This window comes from Ahaetulla prasina, chromosome 4, assembly GCF_028640845.1.
Source record: "Ahaetulla prasina isolate Xishuangbanna chromosome 4, ASM2864084v1, whole genome shotgun sequence".
In the NCBI taxonomy this organism is placed as follows: domain Eukaryota; kingdom Metazoa; phylum Chordata; class Lepidosauria; order Squamata; family Colubridae; genus Ahaetulla; species Ahaetulla prasina.
In genome coordinates, this window is record NC_080542.1 from 143,578,310 (window position 1) to 143,595,713 (window position 17,404).

Sequence of the window (17,404 nt, forward strand, 5' to 3'; positions counted from 1 at the left end):
TATGTTTATGTGATCAAAATTCGAGCATTTGGCAGCACCTATTTATGACAGCTGCGGCATCCCAGGGTCATGTGATCACCATTTGTGACTTTCCAGCTGGATTCCAAAAAACAGTCAACAGCGCAAACCAGATTCGCTTCCTGACCACATGATTCTCTTAATGACTGCACTGAATTGCTTAACTACCTTGGCAAAAAAAACAGCCATAAAATCAGGTGTGACTCACTTAACAACTGAAATATTGGTCCCAATTGCTGTCATATGTTGAGGACTATCTGTACAAGCGTGAACTGGGAACTGCTAAGCTCCTACCCCCCCATTGTGGGATGCTGCAGCACGTGACCACAATTGGCACTGGGAACTTCCATTACTAAGCGGAGCAATTGTTAAGAGAGTTGTGTCTTATTTTATGACTTTTCTTGCTGCAGTTGTTAAGTGAATCTGGCTTCCCCCACTGAATTTGCTTGTCATAAGCTCCCTGGGAATTTGCAATCACATAACCCTGAGACACCACAACTATCATATATATACATGCCAGTTGCTGAGTGCCCGAATTTTGATCTCATAAAGCTGCAATGGTTTTAAGTGAGTTGCTTTGGGTAGTGAGATGGGCAGCATATAAATTTAATCAACAAATAAAGTAAGTGGGAGGACCTGTAGTAAATCACTCTTTAGGGCTGTCATAACCTTGAGTGGTTGTTAAAGGAATGGTCGTAAGTCGGGGACTACTTGTATAAGAATCAGCCATAGGCCTATAGACAAGATAGATCATGCCTGAGCAGGGGTTGGATTAGAAGACCTCCAATGACCTTTTCAACTCTGTTATTCTTGTCATTTAGAGCTACGCAGCTACACATCAACATGCAAAGCTCTTTTATTCCAAAGATCAGAAAAGAATAAAGAGCATAGAGTAACAGATTTGGAAGGGGCTTTGGAGTTCATCTAGTCCAACCCCTTGCTTGAGAAGGAGAATTTACACCATTCCTGACAAATAGCTATCCAATCTTTTCTTGATAGGCTTGATGGATCACCCACAAGTTCTGAAGGCAAGTCATTCCATTGGTTGATTGTTCTCACCATTAGGAAGTTCTCCTTACTTAGGTCCAAACCTTACATTCGAATTGTACCTGGACCCATGGCCTCCAAGGGAGTTTTGGACCTGCGAGGTCCAAAAACTGAGTCTCAATCAAAGGCTGGGCTGGGAGGAGAATTCCCAAGGCTGCTATTTCAAAAGCGCTGAAAGGAACACCTGGTGGAGAAAGCTGGTTGAGATCATCACTGGAGGCTTTTGAAAAAACAGAGACTAGACGTCTGAAATTGATCAGGGGGTTCGACTAGAAGCCCCCCAAGGCTCCTTTCCAATTCTGTTATTCTACGTTCTATGACAGTGATGGCTAAACTTTTCTTGTCGTGTGCCAAAAGCGTGCAAGTGCACATGCAACAGCACACGTGTGTGCCGTCACCCGTAATCAGTGGTGGGATTCAAGTAATTTAACAACCGGTTCTCTGCCCTAATGATTTCTTCCAACAACCAGTTCATCAAACTGCTCAAAAAGTTAACAACCGGTTCTCCCGAAGTGGTGCGAACTGGCTGAATCCCACCACTGCCCATAATGGAATGTGTGTGCCCCCCTGCGCACACACGCATGACTCCCCATGCTCCCCTGTGCCACCCTGTGCATGCATGTATAAAACACCCCCCCCCCATTTTTGGCCTAGCAGGCTTCCCTGCAGCTTCCTGGGCCCAAAAACAGACTGGGGGGGCACCTCCCCCACTCCGACCCCGACCTCCTGCACATGCATACGCTTCTCCCACATGCGCCCTGCTTCCTGCGCATCAAGAAAATAAGCTGGCTGGCAGGAGGCGCACGCATATGTTGTGGAGCTGAGCTGGGCGACGCCTCTGCACGCCAGCTGTGGCACACGTGTCATAGGTTCGCCACCACGGTTCCATGAGATGTTTCAAGTCAACCCATCTCTTTTTTACCGGCCTGTAATTTTTTGCCATCTGTTCCTAACCATGACTGGTGGTCAGGAAGAGGCGAGGACTTGCTGGACCAGGAATGTAGACAGGATTAGGGCTTGGAAGCCGCAAACAATAGGCAACTCGCGTGCAGAAAGGACAGGATGGGAAAAAGGCAATTGAGCTTATAGTCCTTAAATGAATGGGGCCTGCAGACAGCCAGCCCTCTCCCCACCTCCCTTCGGCTGCCACATTGGCTTCTCCTCCAGCTATTATTACTGCTTATCCATCTATGAGAAGTCAACAACACCAGGCGCATAAACGGCGCCAGCAGTCAGTGGGTTTGTGTCGGGCTCAAATTATCCACCAGGCAAGCAACGGCAAAAGGATTAAGGGACAGGCCACACAAGTGAATTCCTTACCTTCCAGCAACAGATTCCCCAGGCCATTTAAAGACCGGGATGGTGCTGGAAGGGTCATCGGTCAAGAGGCCAGCATGCCTTGTGGCAAGGGCAGAGCCGAGCTAGTTGTTAAAGATCTAGTTTGTCTGAAGAGCAAGCACAACTGGAAGAATCAAAGCCGGTTCTGTTTTCCAACTTGTGTGTGAACTTCAAGGCCACCTTAAAATAAGCCACTCCTTCGAGATAGATCAGAGTAGGAACTAAAGTCACAGGTAGTCTTCGACACTTGGCAACGACAAATGTCCAAAAAGACACCACTTTCACACCGGAAGAACCGAGGCTGGTTGGCCAGGGTGGGGGTGAGCGGAAGGATATCATGGGAACGTGGCACCAAGAAAGAGGTTAAGAGACCATGCAGAGGAGAGGTAGAAGTGATAGATGCAGCGGACAGATACAGTGGGAAAAGGCATCTAGTGTCCCTCACCCATCTTCAGTCAATAGAGACTGGTATGGTTGTGCCAACCTCATGGCTGGTTCCTCTCCTGCCTCTGTTGTCCCTTTTCCCTGCCCCGCCAGTCTCCATAATTCACCCCTCCCCAAGATAATTGGGGACAGAGCCGGAAGGGTTGGGGATGAGGTAAAGAGCAACATGGAACACAGAAGAACAAAGAGGTTGCCAAGCTGAATTTGTGCCAACAGGGGAAAAGACTATCTGGATGACTGAGAATCTCCACAGACATTCCTTAAGTGGTCTCATCCAGTTCATTTGTTCAATAAACAATATTCTTGGCACAAATACCACCAGAAAAACTGTAAAGCAATGTTAGAACAATTAACCCGTGTGGAACAACTTGCCTCCAATAGTTGTAAATGCTCCAAACACTGGAAGTTTTTAAGAAGAGATTTGGATAACCATCGGTCTGAAGTGGTGTAGGGTTTCCTGCCTAAGCAGGAGGTCGGACTAGAAGACCTCCAAGGTCCCTTCCAACTCTGCTATTCTATTTCTATTCAATGTTTTCAGCCCCAGGGGCTTTCAAATGTATGGATTTCAACTCCCAGACTTGGGATAACAGACCACAGTCTTACGATCTACGTGAGGAATGGCGATCAAAATGGGCAATCTTTAATAACCACGCAGCCAAACAAATCCAACAAAACCACCAGCAGAAACGCAGCTGCCCCAAAAAATATGGAGACAGCTGAATAGAAACAGAACTGGCCACAGCTTTTTAAGTGGGGAATGGCTGAGAGCCCGCAATGCAACTGTGATGCTCTGGAACAAACTATAACACTTTTAGGTGGAAGAGAATGTCTCCTCAGGAAATTTAAGGCCCCTGGGATGACCTCATCACAGCCACACCACAAGCAGTGAGATCAGTGTGGGTTTCAACATTTTTTACTACTGGTTCTGTGGGTGTGACTCGGTGGGCATGGCAGGGGAAGGATACTGCAAAATCTCCATTCCCACCCCATTCCAGGGGAAAATTACTGCAAAATCCCCATTTCCTCCCAATCAGCTGGGACTTGGGAGGCAGAGAATAGATGGGGGCGGAGCCAGTCAGAATTTTTACTACTGGTTCTCCGAACTACTGAAAATTTCCACTACCGGTTCTCCAGAACTGGTCAGAACCTGCTGAAATCCACCTCTAAGTTAGATGGTTAGCTTCTTTAGATGTTGAACTATGACATCTATCCTATTGCAACTCAATGTTGCCCTATTATGGCTTTACCCTAATTTAATATTTTATCTTGTCTATTGTATTTCTGTTTGTGTGTATAATGCGTTTATTAGTGTTGTATATCAGTAATTGCATGACCTCTGTAGATGCCAATAAAATAAAATAAAAACCTCCCAGAATTTGCCAGCTACTGTCATGGACTTCAATTCCCAGAAGTCCCCAACCAACAGGCTAGCTGAGGAATTCTGGGAGTTGAAGTTCACACATCTTAAAGTTGCTAAGGTTGAGAAACACTGTTTTAAAAGATCTAAAAAGAGTTTTGATGAGGTTGCTGGAATTTCTCAACTAGACTTTCTTGGTTTTTTTTTCCTTTGAAAACATTTCATTTCTCGTCCCTGCCTGGAATGCACTACCAGACTCTGTGGTCTCATCCCCAAACCCCCAAAATTTTAAACTAAGACCACCTACTGTTGACCTCACCCCATTCCTAAGAGGTCTGTAAGGGGCGTGCATAACAGCACCAGCGTGCCTACCGTTCTTGTCCTAATGTTCCCTTTGATTGTATTCACTTTATGCATTCAATTCATGCTTATACTTATATATATTATCTAATATGTACTCGACTAAATAACTAAATACATAAATAAAATAAAAGAAGCTTCTTCAGTTCTAAAAAGGTTGACTCAAGCCAAGGTTGACTCAGCCTTCCATCCTTTATAAGGTAGGTAAAATGAGGACCCAGATTGTTGGGGGCAATAAGTTGACTTTGTATATAATATACAAATAGATGAAGATTATTGCTTGATATAGTGTAAGCCGCCCTGAGTCTTCGGAGAAGGGCAGGATATAAATGCAAAAAAAAAAAAAAAAATTCAAAGTGGAGGGGTGTGTGTGGAATTCTGTTTGTCTTTTGGAAAAACACCTTTGAGGCAACCAGGAGAATTTCCATAGACTTGCAGGGTGCCTGCCTATAGCAACGATAAAGATGGAGTGAAGCGTTTAGAACTCAGATGATTTTAAGTCATGTGGAAATCCACGGCTTCTGAGATCTAAGGGAGAAAGATGTCAAAGGAGGAGGAGGAGGAAGAGGAGGAAGGAGAGGACAGAAAGGGACTTACTCGCTGTCCTGCACCGCATATTTCTACTATCATGGAATTGGCACCGGGCTGACACCAAGCTTACACAGGGACACAATAGACGTTTTGCTTAGGGAAGCATATTTGTTTAGGGCAGAGTATGTCCCTTTTAAAGTGGACGAAATGCTCTTGGGCACTTCCAACACTGAGGCGAGTCGGCTGCAACTTTTTCGAAAAGTTCTTTCCCCGATGATAGCAACTGGGTGAATGCAACAGCTCGCCACTCTTGGGGCAGGAGAAGATGGCTCTGAACAGGTGGGTCGCATTGTTTGAGGCCTGAGTCACCAGTAGCCAAAGTCGGGAGGGTGGGTGGAGAGAAGGGGGAGAGCGTCAGAGCTGCCTTAAGAAGGGGTGCATTAAAACAGCCTTAATTCAGATGGGTTAGCTCTCTTCTCTTTCTGCCGGTTTCCTTTTCTTAAGTCGTGCTGTGTTGTAGGGCGAGGGGAGGGGAGAGGGTGGGGAGGAGAAAAGCTGCAAAGGGTCTTACAGAATGGAGATTCTCAATCATCCAGGTCATGCTTTTTTCCCAAGAGGCAACTGGACTTTCTTCGTGTTTCTCTTTGAAGATGTTTCGCTTCCCACCCAAGCAGCTTCTTCATCTCCAGAACTGAAGAAGCTTCTTGGAGGAGAAGCGAAACGCCTTCAAAGAGAAACACGAAGAAAGTCCAGTTGCCTCTTGGAAAAAAAGCACCTTTGGATGTTACAGAACGCATCTGGACGTAATTAAAATTCACTCTCAGATCTAACCACAAGATTGAGAGCTGTGGAAGAACCTAGGAGAGCAATGGCGGACCATTTGTGTAGCAACCGAGACCAAAATCGGTGTGGCTAAGCATTGCAGTTGTTAAGTGAATTGTGCCCCGTTTTACGACTTTTCTTGCCACTGTTTTTAAGTGTATCACTGCAGGCGTTAGGTTAGTATCGTGGTTATTAAGTGAATCTGGCTTCCACATGGACTCTGCTTGTCAGAGGTTCGCAAAAAGTGAGCGCATGACCCCGAGGTACGGCAACTGTCCTAAATATGAACCAATTGCCAAGCGTCTGAAATTTGATCATGTGATCATGGGGATAATGCAACGGTCAAAAGTATGAAGACTGGTCATTGGTCACTTTTTCAGTGGCGCTGTAGCTTTGAACAGTCACTAAATGGACTGTTATAAGTCGAGGACTATGTATATTGCTACGAGGAAGATACAGACATGTTCATAGGGTCATCGGGAGTCACAGGGAAGGCTTTGGCCACGTCCACGCCTAGTGAAAACTTTGTCTCCACAATGTTGTCTTTATCCCATTCACCACCCATGAGCTTCTTGTCCTCTTTAACCGTGACAGGATTGAAGTACAGGGAGTCCTCGATTTACGACCACAATTGGGAACAGAGTTTCCAAGGAAGGTATTGAATGGAAGACTGCTTTCAACTGCCCATTAGGTAGCTTCACTTCAAAGTCATGCCCTTTGGTCTCCAAGGAGCCCCTGCAGTATTCATGCAATCGATTAACGAAGAGCAAGGCAATTGTTTTAATGAGTCACACCTGATTTTACAAACTTTTTTTTTTGCCATGGCTGTTAAGGGAACTGCAGCAGTTGTTAAGTGAATCCTGCAGATTTTCTAGTCCAACCGCCTGCTCAAGCAGGAGGCTCTATACTATTTCAGATAAAAGGCCTTCCCCCATTGACTTTGCCTGTTAGAAGTTGGCTGGGAAGGTGATCACGTGACCCCAGGATCCTGCAACCATTGTGAATACATACCGGTCACATGATCTCATGACTCTGGGGAATGCCGTGGCGGTTGTAAGTATGGGAAACGGTCGTGACTTTTCTCAATGCGGTTGTAACTTGGAACGGGCACTAAGCGAATGGTTGCAAGTTGAGGACGACCTGTAGTGTTTTCCATCTTCTGGCATTATCCCAGCTGGCTTTCAGGGGTGAATAATCCCTTCGTGAGAAATCAGGAGTATATTAACTAGCAACACAGGCAAAAGATGTAAAAAGGGGGGATTTGATCATGAAGATACCACGTCAAACTAATTTGGGGATGATGTTTTCTGTCCCTCCAGCAGTGGTGGGTTGCTACCAGTTCGCCGCGGATCAGGCGAACCAGTAGCAGCAGCAGTGGGAGGCTCCGCCCACCCGCCCAGATGCTTCTCTGCATGTTCAGAAGTGTTGTGTGTGTGTGTGTGTGTGTGTGTGTGAGCACACGAGTGCCCACAAGCGAACTGGTGTATACAGTTATTTTCCCTTTGCAGCTAGTCCTTGTACTGAATTACAGTTCGTTTAGTGACCGTTCAGTGCTGTTGCAACGGCGCTGGAAAAAGTGACTTATGACCGTTTTTCACACTTATGACCATCGCCGCATCTGCAGGGTGACGCGATCATAATTTGGATGCTTGGCAACTGGTTCAAATCTATGACGGTTGCAGTGCTCCAGGGTCACGTGATCCTTTTTTGTGACCTTCTGACAAACAAAGTCAATGGGGAAGCCAGATCCACTTAATGACTGTGTTACTAACTTATCATCTGCAGTGATCCACTTAACGTATGTGGCAAGAAAAGTTGTAAAATGGGATAAACCCCACAAATTTCTCATTTAACAACATAAATCTTGGGCTCCGTTGTGGTCGTAAGTTGAGGACTACCTGTATATTTTTCTCCTGACTCAAGATTTATCCTTTATGAACAATTTAGTTAAGAACTACGGTTTATCCCCCTTTCCATTTTAAACCAGATCTGTATGATATTTTTTCAGCCTTCCTGAATGTGTGCATTGCTCAAATTGTCCTACTATCTAGCAGTTGTGTTTGTTTCCATAATTGTGACTGTGGAAGTGCAGATAAAAGCAAGCACATGCAAAAGCCAACTATAGCTATTAGAGATAGGAGGGAAAACAGGATCAGCAATTTTAAATATTCAGCAATATTTAAAACAATTAAATATTTTTTCTGCCTTGCTTTAGTTCAGATGCTCTGGCTTCTACTTACAAAACTTGTAGAGGCTATATATATATATACAGTATGTAAGCCATACAAGTTTTGTAAGTATATTCCAGAGAGGAATGTTAATATATATATTGTCTGTCTGTCTATCTGTCTCCAGAATTGGATGGTGTCAAAAATGGCTGTGTGTGTATGTGTAGATAGATAGATAGATGATAGATAGATAGATCGATGGATGGATGATAGGTAGAGGTAGATAGACAATAAAGTATACAAATATAGTGATATAGAGATTGAATAGTAGAAATGATATAGAGATAGATAGATAGATAGATAGATAGATAGATAGATAGATAGATAGATAGATAGATAGGTAGGTAGGTAGGTAGGTAGGTAGGTAAGTATGGATGCTTAGATAGATAGATAGATAGATAGATAGATAGATAGATAGATAGATAGATAGATAGATAGATAGATAGATAGATAGATACAATGGTGGGATTCAAGTAATTTAACAACCGGTTCTCTGCCCTAATGATTTCTTCCAACAACCAGTTTGCCAAACTGCGCAGAAAGTTAACAACCAGTTCTCCCGAAGTGGTGCGAACTGGCTGAATCCCACCACTGGATGGATAGATAGATAGATAGATAGATAGATAGATAGATAGATAGATAGATAGATAGATAGATAGATAGATAGATGATAGATAGATGGATGGATGATAGGTAGAGGTAGATAGACGATAAAGTATACAAATATAGTGATATAGAGATTAAATAGTAGATATGATATAGAGGTAGATGATAGATAGATAGATAGATAGATAGATAGATAGATAGATAGATAGATAGATAGATAGATGAATGATAGATAGATAGATAGATGAATAGATAGATAGATAGCTGATAGATCGATGGATGGATGATAGGTAGAGGTAGATGAGCGATAAAGTATACAAATATAGTGATATAGAGATTAAATAGTAGATATGATATAGAGGTAGATGATAGATAGATAGATAGATAGATAGATAGATAGATAGATAGATAGATAGATAGATAGATAGATAGATAGATAGATAGATAGATAGATAGATAGATAGCTGATAGATCGATGGATGGATGATAGGTAGAGGTAGATAGACGATAAAGTATACAAATATAGTGATATAGATATTAAATAGTAGATATGATATAGAGATATAGAAGATAGATAGATAGATAGATAGATAGATAGATAGATAGATAGATAGAATGAATGAATGATAGATAGATAGATAGGTAGGTAGGTGGGTGGGTAGGTGGGTAGGTGGGTAGGTAGATAGATGATAGATAGATAGATAGATAGATAGATAGATAGATAGATAGATAGATAGATAGATAGATAGATGATAGGTAGGTAGATAGATAGATAGATAGATAGATAGATAGATAGATAGATAGATAGATAGATAGATACATATACTCCAATTTTTCCTCTCTCATTTTTTTTCTCAAAATGGGTTCGTAAGCAGCATGGAATTTAGAGAATTCAAAGTCATATTAGAAAGTCTTACCTCACAGAAAGAGCCCTATTGATCTCAAGGTAGTGACTCAATCATCAATAGCTGAGTTTAAACATGCTTGGGATAAACACAACCATCATCCGACAATTTTTTTTAAAAAAAAAGAACATTAATTAATTAAAACCAAAACCAAAACCGATTCAAAGAGTAGATTCAATGGACCACGAATTCTTTTTCTGCCATCAATGTTTCTATGGAAATATTTTTCTTCATAGATTTTGTGGTGAAATGAATTTCTTCTTCTCTAGTTTTGCGGTTCTTTTTTTTTTTTTTTAGACTTGAATTTTAGTTGCTTTTCCTGGATTATTTTCAGAAGCCTTACTCAGAGCAAACTATATTAGGATGGAATGGGGTGCAGATGGATGAGCAAGTATCTTGTGTTCAAAGAGCCTCATTTTTATATACAGTACAGAGATGGGTTTCAGCAAGTTCTGACCAGTTCTGGAGAACCAGTAGCGGAAATTTTGAGTAGTTCGGAGAACCGGTAGTAAAAATTCTGACTGGCTTCACCCCACATCTGTTCTCTGCGTCCCAAGTCCCAGCTGATTGGGAAGAAATGGGGATTTTGCAGTATCCTTCCCCTGGAGTGGGGTGGGAATGGAGATTTTACAGTATCTTTCCCCTGCCACACCCACCAAGCCACGCTCACAGAACCAGTAGTAAAAAAAAATTGAAACCCACCACTGATACAGTAGATATAGCTAGTCCTCAAGTTACAACAATGTAGCATGCCCATAAGTCAGGCTGGTTGTAAAGCTAATCATCCATGAAACCAATCTGATTTTATGACCTTTTTTGTGGTGATTATTAAATGAACACTGCAGTGGTTAAACAATTGTTCTTTATTTTGCCAAAAACTGGAACTAAATAATGGTTTTTGGCAAAAACATTGTAAAACCCAACCATGTGAGCGTGGGACTCTGTACAGAACGGGGTTTATATGGGTCAAGGATTCCCTCTCTACAAAAGGCTAAAAGTCCAATAAGAAACGAAAATACAAAAGAAAGACCAAGATATAGAGAAAAACATCACGACATAAAGAAGTGTGTACTTTTTGTATAGCTTTATTACTTTTCATTTGTCAGCCACGCAGAATCACAGAGTTGCAGCCAGATCGGTGGCAAACAAATTTAATAAATAAATACTACGTTAAAAGGGGCTTCTAATTTTCTTCACAACATTTCTAAGCAGGGGTGAAATCCAGCAGGTTCTGACAGGTTCTGGAGAACCGGTAGTGGAAATTTTGAGTAGTTCGGAGAACCGGCAAATGCTACCTCTGGCTGGCCCCAGAGTGGGGTGGGAATGGGGATTTTGCAACATCCTTCCCCTGCCACGCCCACCAAGCCACGCCCACAGAACTGGTAGTAAAAAAAATTGGATTTCACCACTGGTTAGTCCTCAACCGATGATCACACTTGAGCCCAAAATTTCTGTTAAGTGAGACATTTGTTAAGTGGGTTTTGCCCCATTTTACAACCTTCCTTGCCACAGTTGTTAAGTGAATCATTGCAACTGATAAATTAGTAATCCAACTGTTAAGTGAATCTGGCTTTCCTATTGACTTTCCTTGTCAGAGGGTCCCAAAAAGGGGATCATGTGACCCCAGGACACTGCAATCGTCCTAAATGTGAATCCGTTATCAAGCATCTGAATTTAAATCACGTGATTATGGGGATGCTGCAGCAGTCCTAAGGGTGAAAAATGGTCATAACTCATTTTTTTCAGTGCCGCTGTAACTTTGAACTGAATCAGGTCACTAAATGAACTGTTGTACTGTAAGTCAAGGACTACATGTACGATTATATATTAACCTATCTCTAAAATTACAAAGGGACGTGGTGGCTCAGGGGCTAGGACGTTGAGCTTGTAGATCGAAAGGTCGGCAGCTCAGCGGTTCGAATCCCTAGTGCTGCCGTGTAACGGGGTGAGCTCCCGTTACTTGTCCCAGCTTCTGCCAACCTAGCAGTTTCGAAAGCACGTAAAAATGCAAGTAGAAAAAATAGGGACCACCTTTGGTGGGAAGGTAACAGCGTTCCGTGCGCCTTTGGTGTTGAGTCATGCCGGCCACATGACCACGGAGACATCTTCGGACAGCGCTGGCTCTTCGGCTTTGAAACGGAGATGAGCACTGCCCCCTAGAGTCGGCAACGACTAGCACGTATGTGTGAGGGGAACCTTTACCTTTACCTTTAAAATTACATCACAACTGTCTTTCTGTCTATAATCTATCCTCAAAACCTTAAATCACATCTGATTTGTTTTTGTGCAAAATGTCCATCAGGGGTCACCAGTAAATGTAGTCTTTTCTCTAATCAAAGAAAGTCAGTCCCACGTTCAATATCACAATAACTTTGGGAGGTCAGATGTGCGAGAGTGCACGGGACAATGTCTCAGAAGGCGCTTTTGTGGCTGAGGAGGGATTAGAACTCAGATCTCCTTGCTCCTAGTCTGCCACCTTCACCACTATTCTATTTTAGCTGTTGGGATAAGGAGGAGGACCGGCCCAAACCAGCCCGTGAGATTTCATGGCTAAAGGAAAACTGGAACCTGAATCTTCCTGTTTTAAGTCTAGCATCTTTTCTACTAGTGCAGGGGTGTCAAACTCAATTTCATTGAGGGCTGCATCAGGGTTGTGTTTGACCTTGGAGGGGTGTGGCCAGGTGGGCGTGGTCAGCTTGACGTCACTCGTGTCAGGGGCGCCTGTGGCGGCCCAAACGCTCTGCCAGTGAAAACAGGTTCCCGAGCTCCATTTCTGGCTGCGACTGCCTCCTGCAATCTTCTGCCAACAAAAATGGAGCTCATGAGGGCCGCGTGCAGCCCTCCCGAGCTCCCTTTTTGCTGGCAGAGGCACCATGGGGCAGTTCTTTGCTGTTTCCAGGGTGGCCCCGCGGGCTGGATCTAAGAACCCTGCGGGCCAGATCCAGCCCATGGGCCTTGAGTTTGACACCCCTGGACTAGACTATCCTGGCTGTTGATCTGAAAGGGAAAGACTGACCAGAATCCTCAATGAGGATTCCATGATTAAAAGTAGACTTCACCCTGGTTTTCCCCACTGCGAATCCCGCCACAGATAGTCCTTACTTAACGACCAGTCACTTAGCAACTGGTCAAATTTATGACAGACCCCTCCAAAGAGCTACTGATGACCTGGTTCTGAAGTTCTGAAGGCCAGCCCCTTTTCCTGAAGTCATCCAACTGCATTTTGGATGCTTGGAAACTGGCCAGCATTCATGGCTGTTTGTAACAGAACAGAATAACAAAGTTGGAAGGGACCTTGGAGGTCTTCTAGTCAAACCCCCTGCTCAGGCCTTATGATAGTTCAGACAAAGGGTTGTCCAATCTCTTCTTAAAAACCTCCAGTTATGGAGCACCCACAACTTCTGGAGGCAAGTCCTTCCACTGATTTGCAGCATGTTGCAGTCACGTGACCACAATTTACAATGGGGTTTTGTGTGTGTATGTGTGTGTGTATGTGTGTGTGTGGAAAACTTGCATTTATTTCTGGTTTCCACCCCAAAAACACCCATTGCAAACGATGGAATCACTTAATGCAGCGTTTGCTTAAGAACTGTTGCACTAAAAATTATAAAATCAGTCAGGGTCACCTGATGACCTGTTTAATGACCAGCACTAACTTACAACCATAATTCTGGTTTCAGTTGCTGGGTTGGGCTGAGAAAGACTGACTGGCCCAAGGTCAGCCAGCTGGCTTTCATGGCTAGTTTCTTTCATGGCTAGTTTCTTGATGAAGGTATCTTTTCTTTTATGTACACTGAGAGCATATGCACCAAAACAAATTCCTTGTGTGTCCAATCACACCTGGCCAATAAAAAATTCTATTCTATTCTATTCTATTCTATTCTATTCTATTCTATTCTATTCTATTCTATTCTTTGTAGACATTTCATTACCCAACAAGGTAACATCATCAGTGCTGCGATGTAGGTTGGTCAAAAAGACAAGTACTGGCCCAAAGTTCTCCAAGCACCCCCACAGCTAATGATAAACTTGAGCTGGGGTATCCTTACTGTGAGTCCAACATTCTCATTCTGCCAGAATCGCTGTCCTCCAGCATGACTCAGAATTGCATCTTAAAACTGTTCTTCGCCACCCAGGAGTAAACCTTGGCCTACTGATGCTGGCTGGTGTCCTGAGATGTCTCTTAATTTTTGGAATCTCTTTCTGTTTCTCTTTCAGATGAAAAATTCCCAGGGGTTTTAGCTGCATCTGATAAAAGAAGTCACGCGCTTCCTCAAGGAGTGGGATTTTCTCCATCTCTCTCCACCAAGGAACGCTCTGCTCTCTATCTCTCCCGAGTAGCAGCTGCTGCTGTTTATTCCACCAACCGTCGGACAGAGCGGGTGAGTGTCCCATGTTTTGCATTTCTGCCATGTTTCTGCCTCTCTAGAACTATTTTAGCAATGTCCTTCTCCAGCAAATGTTCATTTGGATGGAAATTATATATATACATATATTTACTGTTCAGTGCCATGATGCTCTTTAGTGGCAAAACTGCCCCTTGTGTCACTAACTGCATATTTCATGTATCTGAATGCTATAGGAAGCAGAAATGGGCAAGGGATTTTGTAAAAATTTGCAGACTCCCAAGTGCCAAAAATAGAAATCCTGGGTTCAGGTGGCATCAAAATATATAAAGGAGGGTTTTAGAGGCATGTCTATACCAGCTTTTCAATTGCAGGTCAAAAATGGTAGATTTCACTGCTCGTAGTTCCTTGCCATATTGGCTGAGAAACATGGGATATGGATCCCCAAAGCCTTGAGCTAGAAAAAGTGAACTTTACTACAAATGGGTGATGTTACTGTCCAAGGGAACGATCATTATAACCAGCTGACAATCAGATGGGTATTAGATTTGTAAGTCGTTCAGAATCGTTTGGATGAAATCAGCAGCTATAGTAAGTAAGTAACTAAAGAAGAGAGAGAAGGAGGGAGGGAGAGAGGGAAGAAGGAAGGAAGGAAGGAAGGAAGGAAGGAAGGAAGGAAGGAAGGAAGGAAGGAAGGAAGGAGAAAGAAAGAGAAAGAAAGAAAGAAAGAAAGAAAGAAGGAAGGAAGGAAGGAAGGAAGGAAGGAAGGAAGGAAGGAAGGAAGAAAGAAAGAAGAGAGAGAGAGAGAGAGAGAGAGAGAGAGAGAGAGAAGGAGGGAGGAAGGAAGGAAAGAGGAAAGAGGAAATACAGAAAGAAGGAAGAGAAAGAAAGAAAAAGAAAGAAAGGAAGGAAGGAAGGAAGGAAGGAAAGAAAGAAAGAAAGAGAGGGAAGGAGGGAGGAAGGAAGGAAAGAAAGAAAGAAAGAAAGAGAGGGAAGGAGGGAGGAAGGAAGGAAAGAGGGAAATACAGAAAGAAAGAAAAGAAAGAAAGAAAGAAGGAAGGAAGGAAGGAAGGAAGGAAAGAAGGAAGGAAGGAAGGAAGGAAAGAAAGAAAGAAAGAAAGAAAGAGAGGGAAGGAGGGAGGGAGGAAGGAAAGAAGGAAAGAGGGAAATACAGATTCTCACTTAGAAGTCTAACCTCCATTTATTCCTAGATACCCAGTTACGATTCATTTAATTCTGCGGCCTGAAATTAATTATGACATTTACTCATTTCTTAGTGACTGAACTTGATTTGACAGAAAACTACATCGTTACGACCCCATTGTTGTTTTCTCTGCCTTTTTAACATGACTTTCCCCCAGATGAATGGGTGATAAAACCGAAATATTTTATATACTTTGATGCTGTGTTTTCTCAATAATGGGGGGGAAAGGAGAAAAATGCCACTGTAATGTCGATCCAACTAATGACCACTTAAGATTGACTCACTCTTAAGTTGGGGAGGAGACGAAGGACCCAGCAAAGCAGCGTTCGCCAATCTTAGCCATGTTAAGCTGTGTGGACTTCAACTCCCAGAATATCCCAGCCAGCAATGCTGCCTGCTGTGTTCTGTAGGTCCAGACATCTTAACATGGCTAAGATTGGCGAACACTGCACCAGAGGGAAACAACAGAAAAGTGAACCAAATACAGTGTGTTTGCATTATGGTTTGGCATAAGGGGGAGTCTGCATCATAATGAACAAGCAAATATGGGCAGTCCTCAACTTAGGGCCACAATTAAGCCCAAGATGTCCATTGCTAAAGAAATAAGTTATGTTAAGTAAGATGTTTCATTGTACAACCTTTCTTGCCACATTGGTTAAGTGAATCACTGCAGGTTTTTTTAAAAATTAATTTTTATTTTATTTTCCATAATAATTCCCACAATTTGACCAGTGTACAATACAATCACTTATCCAACAATCAATCCTATACTCAAATTATACTCCATCAGGGCTGCTCGACCGCCACTCCCTCCCTTAATCCTTTCTACCCTTCTCATCCTTCTTCGACTTTCCCCACCATCCTTCTCCTCGCTTTCCTACTTCCCCTCCTCTTCCCCACTTCTCACTGCCATCCTTTCTAACCCTCTATCTTCTCCTTTTTCTTCTCCTCCTATCCTTTCTTCTCCTTCCCTTCTTTCCTACCTACCTACCGGCCTACCTACTTTCTTCCTTCTTTACTCCTCTTTCCTTACCCTTTCCCATCCAGAGTGGTTACCGAGCAGCCCCGACTTTACACCATTCCAACTTGTTTAATTCTACCATTATTCCTGTACAATGGCAATCAATCAATTTATAATCTTCCCTTTTCCCCCGCCCTTTCTCCTTCCTCCTCCCCCCCACTGCAGTTGTTCAGTTAGTAACACAGTTGTTAAGTGAATCTGGTTTCTCCATTGACTTAGCTTGTCAGAAGAGCACAAAAGTGCCTACCGTTCCTGTCCTATTGTTTCCTTCATTATAGTATTATATGCCTACTTTTACTTTTACTTTTACTTATATATACTTTTTCTCTTATGATTGGTTATTGTTTATGTTGATGATTGTATATACTGTTGTGACAAAATGAAATAAAAAATAAAAAATAAATAAGGTTGCAAAAGGGATTCATATGATTCGGGACATTGCAACCGTCAAAAATATGAGTCAGTTATCAAGTGTCTGAACGAAAGAGAGAGAGAGAGAGAAAAAAGAAAGAAAGAAAGAAAGAAAGAAAGAAAGAAAGAAAGAAAGAAAGAAAGAAAGAAAGAAAGAAAGAAAGAAAGAAAGAAAGAAATTATTGTTCAATTTATATCATATACTACCCGTGTATAAATCATGCACCATCTAAACTTCTTTTCTGTTTTTCTATGTTCTATTCAGAATTTCATACACCAGATTCCTTATAATACTCTTGATAACCAGTAAGTAAGCAGGTAGGAAATTCTTAGACTATGGTTGCCTAACCCAATTTCTGCAGTCAACTGCCTGCAGTTGTGTGATTCAGGATGTGCAAAATAATCGCATTTTTTGGAACTCCACTAATACCAAACTAGTTTGCAAATGCTGTTTCATTTCTACTTCTTCCAGCTTTACTCACATAGTAGCTTCTTGCTTATTAAAACAATACATTCATGCATATAACTGAGGAACTCACCGTGTTAAAAATGTGCAGGAGATGCGAGTGGATTCATATGTTTTAATTCAGGGATCTCTTTGATTCTGTACATTACGCAAGTCCATTCATGATCCATCAGGTCCTGAGAACAAGGAATAAAAGGCAAATAATTCAGCGATCCTCCACTCTATTCCTCCTGTAGTTTTGCCTGCTATAGAAGCTGACATCTCTTACCTTCTTTGGGTTATGAAGCTAAGGCGGATCGG

At 42.6% G+C, this 17,404-nt stretch overlaps 1 protein-coding gene across 2 annotated transcripts in view; it reads left to right on the forward strand.

The window, feature by feature from the left end:
- Positions 1–17,404, forward strand: part of XIRP1 (xin actin binding repeat containing 1) — a 45,447-nt gene that overhangs the window by 7,983 nt on the left and 20,060 nt on the right. The window contains exons 2-3 of one of the 2 annotated variants that reach the window (XM_058180917.1): positions 13,875–14,038; positions 16,904–16,956. The gene's annotated coding sequence lies outside the window, so the exon portion shown is untranslated. The remainder of the gene's footprint in view (positions 1–13,874; positions 14,039–16,903; positions 16,957–17,404) is intronic. The other variant, XM_058180918.1, reaches the window with a different exon arrangement.